This window comes from Uloborus diversus, chromosome 7 (genome assembly GCF_026930045.1).
Source record: "Uloborus diversus isolate 005 chromosome 7, Udiv.v.3.1, whole genome shotgun sequence".
Lineage (NCBI taxonomy): Eukaryota > Metazoa > Arthropoda > Arachnida > Araneae > Uloboridae > Uloborus > Uloborus diversus.
Genome location: NC_072737.1, coordinates 40,203,180 through 40,215,469, shown reverse-complemented (window position 1 = coordinate 40,215,469; position 12,290 = coordinate 40,203,180).

The following is a 12,290-nucleotide window of genomic DNA, read 5'->3' as shown; positions in this document are numbered from 1 at the left end:
CTAGCAAAATCTAAAAGCCATATCAAATGTGTTAGCAATAGGCATCATGGTTTCTGTATACATTTAGAAACTAGCTTGTTATGTTAAAATTGTCCACTGATGAATAAAACCCATTTTTTTAAGTGCAATTTTCCTTGCTACATAAAAAACATGCTTTTCATACCAAAACAAATCAATGATGGTGTGACAATAGCAGCATTTGACACTAGTGGTCAGGGGTTGAAATTGCAAAAATTCTCAAGCTCAAGGCAAATTTTGAATAGAAAGGGATGTGTGTCCCAAATTTAGTTTAAATAAAAGGATTGAATACTTAAACATTTTTTAAGTTAATTAATGTTCTTAAAAAATTGATAAATTTAACTCATAGCTTCTAAAGTGTTCAAAAACAGAAAATATGAACAAACACAGTGAAGAATTACGATTTTTTAAACATTTAGAGCTTATGTGAATTCCTCGATCGCAACACGAAAATATTTGGAAAGGAATCGTGGTCCTAAGTGTCAACTACTAAATATTGGTTTCCTGAATGAACTTGCATTCTTTAAGCATCACTGACTCCGCAAGTTCCCATACCACAGGAGTCGAAACATCGCATTATTTCGCATAAAAATAACCGCTCAAATATTTTTCATTTGATTTTTTTCAAATTCTAAATATGAAAGGTGATGAAATACTGTGGCACCTATTCACGCTGTTTCATCTAAAGTTTGTTAAGATGGAAAGAAAAAGCGAAAAATTGAGGCAATTTTAGAAAAGGTAAAGATCCAATACGCTTGGAAAAAAAGTGGATCAAAAGAAGCACGACAATTTGGTATGAGTGAATCTTCCATACGTACAGTTGAAAGTCACGAAAAAGCATTCCATAAAACTTCAGAACTTTTATAGTTTTAATATAAAGCTCGCAGAGTAGTGTCTAAGCAAAGTGCAAACACTATGGAATTGCAAGCTACTCCTGTTTGTGGATTATAGAAACCTTGACACAGGGGTGTTATATATTAGAATAACGATCTAATTGTGCACTTTAAATCATAATCTTCAATTTTTTAGTTATAAACTAGAGGACCCGACAGACGTTGTTCTGTTCAAACTTTGTAAATTGAAAAGATTAAAAATTTCAATAAACCATCAAGTGTTAGAACCGTTTTGTTGAAAAGAATACGAAAAAAGAAATTGCTTTAAGCTGCTTGGTGTCAGAATGCGTATATTTATTACAACTTGATTTATCTAATGCCCGCTGATCAGTTGTTTTACTAACTATTTTTCTCGCATACTTTTGAAAGATCTTCATAGATTGTATAGTTTGTTCCTTTCCACCATACTCAAAGAATAAAAATCGTCCTCAGATATTAAGTGTAAAAAACTAACAACCCATCTAGAACAAACGGGAAATCCCGCTGCAACATCTCCCATATGAAAAAGAATAAAACAATCGAAGGATATCGTTTAAAAAAAAACGATAAAGGTAAAAACTGTTCTGTGAATAAGCGAAAATCACCCCCCCCCCCTCCCGATGTAAAATAAACACATTCTACAACTAAAATGACTAAACACTCTTTAAAAACCAAAAACAATTCTTTGCAATTTGAAATATTTTGCCAGATAAACTAAAAATACAATAAATTACAGTAGATTTGAAATGTAAATAAATGAGGAGCTGATAAACAAATGTTGCTAGGTACGGTACTTTCTGATCATTTCGTTAGGAAAACCAGAAGCACCGATTCCGTCACATGGTTCAATTACAAGGACAGAAGAAACGTTTTGCGTGAACCTAGTGAAAGAAACTTGATTTCTTCCAGTACAGTGAACTCTCTCTATTGTGAACACCCACGGGACCGAAAGTGTTCAGATTATTGAGGGTGTACATTATACAGGGAGACTTGATAATGGTATCTTGCGTAGTGGAGCTATACCAGTTACTGAGTAAGATGCTGAATTTTGGATTGGTGGCTAGTGCAATGTCTAATTCAACTCAATGTTGCACCTTGCATTTATTTTTTAATTTTTTTAATTAAAATAAGGTTCACATAACATTCAAAAAATGAAATAATACAATGCAGCTATTGGTACAATGCATGGAGAGAAGAAAAGAGTAATTTTTAATCTGTTTTTGCAATGGGTATTCTCATGCAAGATACATGCTATCATCCAAGTGAAAATGTTTTCGGCTGATTCTCAGCTGCATTTTGCTTGTACTTTAAGTCTTGAATACTACTTGATACAATAGTTGGATTCTTGAAATATTGTTTAGTGGCAGAAACATCAGGCTCATATTGCTCAGCTGAATGATTTTATGTGATGCAGTAATATCCAAAAAAAATTTTTTCTTCTTCCTCTCTCCATCTTCCCCTTAATCCCCCCTTCCATCATTGTGATAAAATTGAATATTTCAAGCTTTCCTGGAAATTCTTGAGTACTGATTGTGAACATGGTTAGTTTATAGAGAGGAAAAAAATTGAAGGGGGTTAAAAATAGCGTTCATTATACTGGGGTGCTCATATTATAGGGTATTCAGAGTACAGAGAGGTCAGCCTATGTTAAGTCCATGGAGTTCTGCCCTGACCATCAAAATGTACTCAGAATATAGGGGGGGGGGGGGTTCACATTAGGGAGTGTTCAGAAAGAGAGAGTCCACTGTACTTTACTGTAAAATATATAACCTGACCTAAAAAGGTTGCGTTCAAGAAATGAAGGCTTCACTCTCTCTCTCGACGTTTTATCTATTCTCAATTGACAAATCACAGTAGGAAATTTCATTACAAAAAGCAGAGCTGGCTTTCTTATTGTCCCTTGGCAACGGGTTAAATATTTATTTCAGTTCTCGCTCAATAATAGGTTAAAATAAATATGAATAATTTGTGAGATATAACCATCCAATGTTTAAATTAATTAATTAATTACAAAAATGTTTCGGATTCGATCCATCAGGCTTCGAAATCATGCTCGCCAGTTTAGTTACACACAAAAATATTTTACAACATGGGTCCAGCCGTTTAAAAGCCTTATGGTGACAAATGTCCGTCCGCCAAAAGATTTTTATATATTAAGATATAACTATTACATCTGTAGCACAGTACTATTATAGTGCAACGTTATCATTGATTTTGTGCATTGTATCAATATTTTGTGTCAAATAATGCATTTATTTTTTAATGAAGTAAAAATTCCACTTTTTATATAAGATACGGTAATGTATAATTTAAAATGGTTTAAAACAGCTTGAAAGGCGTTTAAAAATGTCTAAAACAATTGGGCGTGTTAATAAAAAATTCATATACATACTCTTCTCCACAACGCGAAATCTCGACTTACGCGAGGGGTCTTGGAATGCATAAGTAGGGATTTGACAGCATTTAACAATTAATTTTTCATCACCAGGTAGGAATTTTTGTTAAGTATAATCAGGAAATTTTTTTTTTTTAATCTAAACTTCCCAAAATTTAACTCATTTACAGATAATTTATTACTTTTAAATGCCCATCCTTTTGAGTCTTAATTTTTTTAAAAAGCAGCTTTGGAATCTCTCAAACTTTCACTCCTGCTAGTGGTGGTCTATGCTGAATTGCTTTTCAATCAAGATTATCTGCAAGATTTCTAGTGTTTATTTATTGGTTAACTAGCAAAAATACCCGGCGTTACCTGGGTCAGTAATAATTGAGAAACAATCGCTACTTTCATTCATTTTCTGTTTCTACTGAAAGTACTCATAACACACCACTTTGATGTGTTTAAAAATCGAGCTTCTTCCTTACCCTTAAAAGCAAAATAGCATCAAGTAACGAAATTCGTAAGAAAGAAATATTATTCAATTAGAAACGAAAGAACGACATTTAAGCATATAAAAATTTGAAGAATTTCCAAAATATGAAATTTTACTTATTTTAAAAGAAAATCAGTTAATATCTTTTCCTTTTTTTTTTTTTGAACACAGTCTAAAATTTTTTTCTATATGGCTATTGAAATACAAATGGTTTAAAAAAATGTAGCCGCCCGTAATCTCACTGTACTTGCTTTAGTTATTTTGGGAAATTTCAATTATTGTGGGTTTTTGGAGCAATTTAAAATGTTACCAAATTTGCGGTAATTGTTTTGGGATACTTTGGGCAATGCTCCCCCTCCCTACTTTGTAAAACTGTCTATTACTAATTTTCGTCAAGAAAAGATGTTATCGCCAAATACTGAGATATTTTAGGTGACCATAAAATGATGCTAAACATTTTCATGCGAAATGTTTCCAAAATAAATAGTAAAACTTGACGAGTGTTTGAAATTGTGCACAAAGACAAATTAATGGAAGTTTTTGTGCTGGCATGTAGAACTGCTACAGTGGACATGTTAAAGAGCAAATTGCACACATTTTTATCATTTCTTTTCCCAGTTAGCACATCTTTACACTGCTATGCTAAGCGCAAAAGTGACATCTACTGCTGAGCTCAAAATGAGAAATAGCTTTCTTACCTTTTAAAACTCCATATATTTGACACAAATGCCACTTTTTCAGAAATTTTTCAAAATATTTTCTATATGCGAAAGAACGTAAAACGTAGTTAGATAAAACGTAAACGTTTTAACACCAGGTGACAGCTCAATTTTGAAAAAAAAAAGTGCAGAGGGATCATTTCAGAGTATTTTGGGCAACTATGTAGAGTCCATAACATAACTATTTTTGTCACATCTGTTTAATTTATTGTTTGATTAGCACATTATTTTATTTTGAGTTTGTCCCCCCAACACACAAACTCAAATTAAAATATTGTGCTAATAAAACAGTAAGTTAAATAGCTATGGCAATAAAAGTGTCATATTACGGACTCAACAGTTGTCCAAAATACTGTGAAATGACCCTGATACGACTTTTGCGCTTTTCCATGAAGCATTTGTAGTTATCTTCTAAACAGAAATGTGATGTTTAAACAGAAAAGTAAAGACCAACCTTTTTAAAAGATGCAACTTGCTGGTTAGATCTGGAATTGCACTGCAGCTTCATATTTAAGAACCACTGGCAAAGTGCACAAATAAGTATCCGCCATCCCATTCTTGGTGTTGTGCCTCTGGCCCAGGTAGAGCTGTAGGCTTCAGATGGGACCGGCAGGCAGAGTTGGCAAAAACCCGGGTTTTTTTAAAAAAGCCCATGGACCCAGGGTTTATTGGTTTTTTTTAAATAAAACCCAAAAAAACCCAACTAAAGCTGGGTTTTTTAAAAGAAATGTGGTTTTTTTTTGGTCTTTTTTTAGGGAAAATGGGGGGTGCTTGTAGCATATTGTAGTGTAAGTATATGGACAAAGCACAAAAATTGCCTTGGGGTAAAAATACTGGAAAATTCAGCGTTTTCTGAAGAAAAGTAAAAAAGACAACGAAACCCAAAAATGGTGAAGTTTAAGATTTTTTAGTTTCCATGATTACCAACAGTTAGGGCAAAGTTACTTCTCGAGTGATAAAATCTATTGTTCGTTTTTAATTACTACATTTTTTTTTGCATTTTACTTTATTGTATTTCATTTTGTTATGCAAAACTACTGTAGAACATCAAAGTAGTTTAAATCCCTTTTTACTGAATTCAGCTTAATCAAGACATTTCTTTGAACTTTATGTTGACTGTTTCTATTTCTGTGTACAGAGTAAGAAATATTAAACTTTTTGTAAGATAATGAAAGTATTGTACATCCTATTCTGTTTTCTGTTCGCCCGTTTGAAAAACCTGTTAGTTTCTAAAACATATACGTTGTTTATTTGAGATTTGTGACATGTTGGTTTGCAGAAAATAATTCACATGAAAGACTTATAGCTAGCGTAGTTTCTTCTGTACAATCTACAAATATCGAGAAAATCAGACGTGACAGGACTTAGTCCAGAAAATTTGAGTTATTTATTGACCAGTTAAAGAAAAAGTTAAATATATTTATTTAAAATCTTTGAAGTATTTTTTTAATGCCGTTAAGAGTTAAGAAATACTATTAAAGTTCAAAATTCCTTTTTTATGTCCATTGTCTGTGGTGAAGAACAAATAAAAAAGTTTAAATTGTGAAAGTATTTAAATTAATTATTGTTTTAAAAAACTTCTCAGAAAATTTTAAAAAATAATGGGTTTTTTTAAATGGGTTTTTTCAAAAAAAACCCATTGGGTCCAACCCAATTGGGTCCAATCTGGCCAACCCTGCCGGCAGGGCCAGACAGCCTTGTCTCGGCTGGCTTCTGATCACCTTAGATCAGTAAGATTCTATCATGGTGTTAAGACTTTTTCGAGATGTACCAAGTGCAATGAACAATGGCCCCACTAGATAGCACTAACACTTTACAGGCGTTGACAACTTATGACTTTTCTGTGTTAAACTGATGCAACTATGATTTGCTCTTGAAATCCTCGAAACTTCGTATGTTGCCCATTTTGACCGCAAGAGGCGCTTAACCCAATCCTGTGCATCCACCTATCAAAGGCAACGTAATGGAAAACAGTGATTGCCTGTAGTGTCCTCTTTGTTGCCAAAAGTTTCAGGGATTGTCATGGCCTATAAGAATTAAGTGCGGCCATGAATGAACGCAACGCCACTGCGGAGCACTTCCTCTGTTGTGTTGCCTTGTCGCATGAGGACATACTGAACAGACCTGGTCTTATGTTGGAGAGAGAGATAGATGGCGAATGAACTCACGTGGACCAGATTTGATTTCAGATCAGTGAGGATTAGCAACAACAACAAATAAGCGGTAAACAATAATAATTTTTAACGAATTGAACAATTATAAGCAAGCTCATGATTTTAGGTACCATATTCAATGAAGATTTCAAAATAAAACCACACACTGAAAATATAAGCTATTTATTGATAGACATGTTTTGTCTAATTTTTTTTCATATATATATATATTATAAAACATTTTCTATTTACTGCAGCATACAATTTGCATTTATTTATTAATTAACACAATGAAGTAACAATACCTAAAAATAATGAAGTGTTTCGGAAATTTTCCAGTTTTGAGATATCTGAAAATTTGTTCCAAAATAGTTAAGTAACTAGTGAAATTGGTAGTACAGTAACTCTTATACACATATACATTTTCTTATTTATATTTAACTTAGAAAAGGAGTTGAGTACAAATTTAATTGCTATTTACAATGTACAATAATGGAATGAGTATTTTAGGCATCTGAAGGAGTCAAAGAATGTGCTCCTATGTCTAGACTAGTTTTATATATATATCTACAGTGGCTTTCGTATTATCAAATAATACAAATTGTGGAAAAATGTACAAAAATTTGTTTGTATAATATTTTTGCAAAGAATGATTTTTTCGCTATCGACAAACACATACTTTATATTACTACAATATTTACATATTTATGCACACAAATCAAGAAAACAATTTTTAAACATACCAAGAAGTCAATACCTAATACTTGATATCATTTAACAAACCAAAATAAACATGCTCAATCACTTCCTCAATAGTTAAAAAAAAAAATCATAACAAGTCAATGTTTTAAGGAATATAAAATGTAAAATTAACCTTCTTTTTGGCTTTTGTACTATGTAAAGTATGAAAAAACACTAAAAGGCATAAACTATGGCACATTAATTAATTTGTGAAGTCTTGTAATTGAAACAAAAAGTAACTAAAAACATTGAATAAAAGTACTCAAAATCAAATTGTAAACAAAGGCAAAACGTGTGAAAGACAATATAAATAAGGCTCTAAATTAAAAAATATACCTGCTTTAAAGCTCAAAATAAGAATTTAGTGTGAAAATGAAACACTTAAGCAAGGCAGAGTTCATTAAGTTGCAGTGTTTCTAATAGCATTTATTGTTCAATAATTTAGCAAGAAAAACTTTTTTCTCAATCATCACAATCATACACACAAAAATGAAGTATATGGATTTTTCGTGTACATGTTACATTTAGTTTATGTAGGACAATGAATTCACATGGGGAGGTGTGGGGCGGGGGGGGGGGGGGGGGTGAAATAAAAGTTTTATGGCATTCTAAATTTAATTTAGAACCAAAATTGTTCTTTTCTATGTAAACGAATTTCAGTTTTGTTCCTAAAATTTATACCACATGAGAAAAATACACCGGATGACATTTTTTCTAAGTTTGTGCCCCAGTTAGAACATTTGGAATATTTCTTCTTATACCATTCCAACAGGTTAAACTCTAGTTGTATCAGGCTATCAAAGAACCGTGCAACAACACTAGTAAGGAAAATGAATAATAAATTAAAATGCTGCTGTATGTTTATACATAGAAGGTGAGGAGGGGATGCTATTTTCTCCCTTTTATGTAGAGATAATTCATATTTTAAATTGTCTGTGAGACAGGTGATAATCATAAATACCTGGGCAACTCCTGGAGATAAGCTGGTTAAAAATAAAGCTCAAATTTTCAATGGAGAAAAAACAATGTATGAAATAAATATTAATAAGCTCGAGGAAAAAACAATACTGAAAAATTCATCTATTTTGATTAAAATGTACACAAAGTATGAAAATTTCAAAATTGAAAGAGAGAACAACTAATAAAAATAACATAAAACCCTGAGGCACAACAGCCCGAAAGGGCAAAGGCCTACTGTGCTCAACTCAGTTTTCCTGACCAGGGGCTCTGGGGTGCAAAGCAGATGTTACTGTTAGGTGGTCAGCCTAACAGGGAACCCCCAGTGTTTGATTCCCAAGTACATTTGGTACTCATTTTATCGATCCACTGAAGCGATGAACGGCTGAGTCAACCATGCCCAACCCGGGAATAGAACCCGGGCCTGCAGCATGGGGAGTGGGAAGTGCTACCACTGAGCCACTGAGCTTCACAAATAACATAAGAGATTAAAAAATATAAAAAGACTAAATAATTCTGTGTTTTTATTATTATTTTTTTTCCCCATTTTGCCACAATGAAGGATTTTGACATTTTAATTTTTGGCAGAAAGTGGGATACATTTATTATGGAGCGTTATTGGTTTCTATATTTTACGAAAATTGTGAAAACAAATATGCAACAACATTTAAAAAATATACTATTGTTATGTTAAAAGAAATTAACTATATATTTAGTACACATTTAAAAGTTCATTGAAATCTGTAAAATCCTCACCTTTACATAGAGCCAGTTTGGCGAAGGGAGAACAATTATGGACATCATGCTGGCAAACCTAGGTCATGATGTAGTGCGATTGCCATGATCGAGTGAGAATGTTGTTGGAATCTGCAGCTCAGTTTCATGTGATATTTGCTAAAATGTTTGCAGAATGTGTGTCAACATCTTGCAATTAAAATGCGTGAACTAAAACTCATTGTCTAGATTAACACTTTGCAATCCTATATCGGACCCAGGCCGACATTAAAAATTTGCGTCGTTGTTCTTTGTCCATATGTTTAAACTGCTAGGTAATTTTTTTGCTGCAATCGATAATATAAGACTGGAAAGGGTAGTGATCACATGACGCTACAACATCAATAATTTTTTGACAGATTGAAACAAAGACAAAAACAAACAAAAAAAGGTTTGAAAGTGTTGAGCATTAATTTTTTTTCTTCTTTTTTGATATAACTATGAACTAATAACAATAAACAAAGCAAAACCAACAAAAATGAAACTTTCCTTTTTTTTTTTTGAACAATCCAAACTACAAGGAAAACATTAAAGAAAACAACTGATTAATTTTTCACCAAACAAAAATAATATAGTTCATGACAAAACATTTTAAGCACAATTTGTGGCATACATATGTTCAGATATTTTACTCATATATCATACATAGTATTACAATGGAAAGTAAATAATCAGCACCAATTTTTTAAGATCACACTAACATTTATCTGTGATCTAATACTTTAAGTACAGTTGACTCAGATTAATTGGAAGTTCATCAATTGATAAATCTATTCAGCAAAATAGTTGAAAAATTGAGCGGATTTCTCTTGCTCTTAAGTGATCAAATAATAGAAATCTATTTATATTGCCAAAAAAAAAAAAAATTTAAAAATACATCTATTACACATCATATATTTGAGCTGCTTATCAGTATTAAAAAAAAAAAATAGAATCGTACGTGGGAAAATTAAATAACATTTATTGTCAAAAGCAAAATCAGTATTTTTAAAAATAGCTCAGGGAAAAAATAGTCGGATGTATTTTCAAAGCACAAAGGTGAGCGTGCTTCACAAACTGAAACTTTAAAAATTCAACCTGCTCTACAGTTAGACAAATTGGTCCTTGCATAGACTAAGATTTCAGGTACTTGTTTCCAGGTAAATCAGTAGACGAAATGCAGTTGTTGCAGGCTAGCTTCTATTGTGCAAACAATGTGTCAATATTTATTTTGTGCGCATCGTTGAATAAGTTAATTGATTGAGATTTCTAAATAATTGCAGGAAAAAAATTCAGTAACATAAAAAACCAAAGAAAAAACTCATTTCTAAATCAAGAAAAATTGAAATGCTTACTACTGTTAAGATTAACGATTTTATTGCAAATTAAGATTCGAGATGGCTAATTTCTTTAGAAGTACAAGGAAAAGAGATTACAGTTCAACATTCTAAATACGAATCCAATAGTAATACACTACCCTTATTACTTTTAGCTTTAGGAAAAGCTTTAAAAAAGGTTTATCCCGGTCAAATAATTTTGGAAGCACATATGTTAAAATTTGAAATACGCCAGTAAGACACACCATTAAAAACTGCACCAGAATATACAGGTTAGCAGAAGGTAGCATTTGGTGATTTGATTTTTCTTCATAGAGAAGCTTATTAGTATCCTCTTGAAATAATGACCAAGTGTGATTGACCCATAATGAATAGTGATCCAGAACCTCTTTGGTGACACTAAAGATTTGAAGGAGAATTTGCTTAAATTTTTGCAGAAAACTTGCAAGAAAATTTACAGAGAAACTGTTGTAAATGCGGAGAGTTTTTTCAGCAACAGAATATTCATGATGCTACAGCCAAGAAAGGTAACGAACAGTCATCATTACTGTTTATGGGTGAATGAAAAGGATTAAAATTTCTTGGCGTTGTAAGACTTATCACTAAACTAGGCTTGCCCCCCCCCCCCCATAACGAGCATGAAAATGTGTCACACTCTTAGCCGGTTCTTAGACTGTTTTAGAAAAGAGTATTTCATTCTCAAAGCTATGAATAAATGGTTACTAATTATGAACCCAAACCAGGAGTAATAATAAATGAAACAAGCACAGGAATGTTTGTTATCCAAAAATTTTGGGTGGTCATTTTCGATAATTTTGGATTGACAACACATTCTAAAACTGGAAAATTATTTAAGTATAAAAAAAAAACTTTTAAAATGGTATTTTTAATCAACTTTTGTATGTATATTTGAAGAGTTTTGGGGGGGGGGGGGGAGGCTTTATATTTTTCGAAAATTTCTCATGGTTTTTAGAAAATTTTACTTGAGTTTACAATCACCCCTGCATGTGGGTGCCCATATAGAGGGACAAGTGGGGGCTCAAACCCTCCCTTAGAAATGAGAACTTCCTTGCTTTTAGCACTTTTTTCTTTACAAAAATGTAAAAAAAGTTCTCCAGCCATAAATGAATAAATCCATTAAAATGTCAAATTTTACTAATCTGTACTGAAATTGGTTTCCATGGGGAAAATATCCTGCTAAACCATGGGGAAAATATCTGAGCCCCCCTTTAAATGTTGCATATGGGCGCCATTGCCCCTGCACAAGCAGATAAATTACAACATTTTATTTCTTACACATTAATATTTTAGTTACTTTTGTTTTTCTGAAACACTTTGAGTGCAGAATAAAAACTTGAACAATATTTACGTGTACTTCTCATTTGCTGTAACTTTGTTCAGAAGGTCTTTTTTGGTTTTAATCTTTTAAAAATCTTCACTACAATTATATTACTAATCACTGGCAATTTCACAAGTTAATCTGCTTTTAATTTTACACGTTAATGTAACAAATGACAAAGTAATTAATATAGCAAATAATCTCCAAATAATCTTTGACAATTAAATCAGTTTTAGACTTTTTTTGGTCATCTATAATCAAATTTATCTTTTACTGGGACATGAAGTAAACCGGTCAGAACACTGGGATTTGTCTGTAAACCGGGACATCTGGCAAGCCTAACTATAACCAAGTTGCACATTATATTTACGTCTTTTGTAACATCACTTGTATTCACAGATTGCTGTCAACCAATGCGATCCTGAATTTCAACACACAACTTTACAAATTTATTTATTTTATTTTAACTTTTTTTCTCCGATTTTGTAACTTATATCTTAAGCTGTTTTAAAATTATGTTCAAAGATTGAG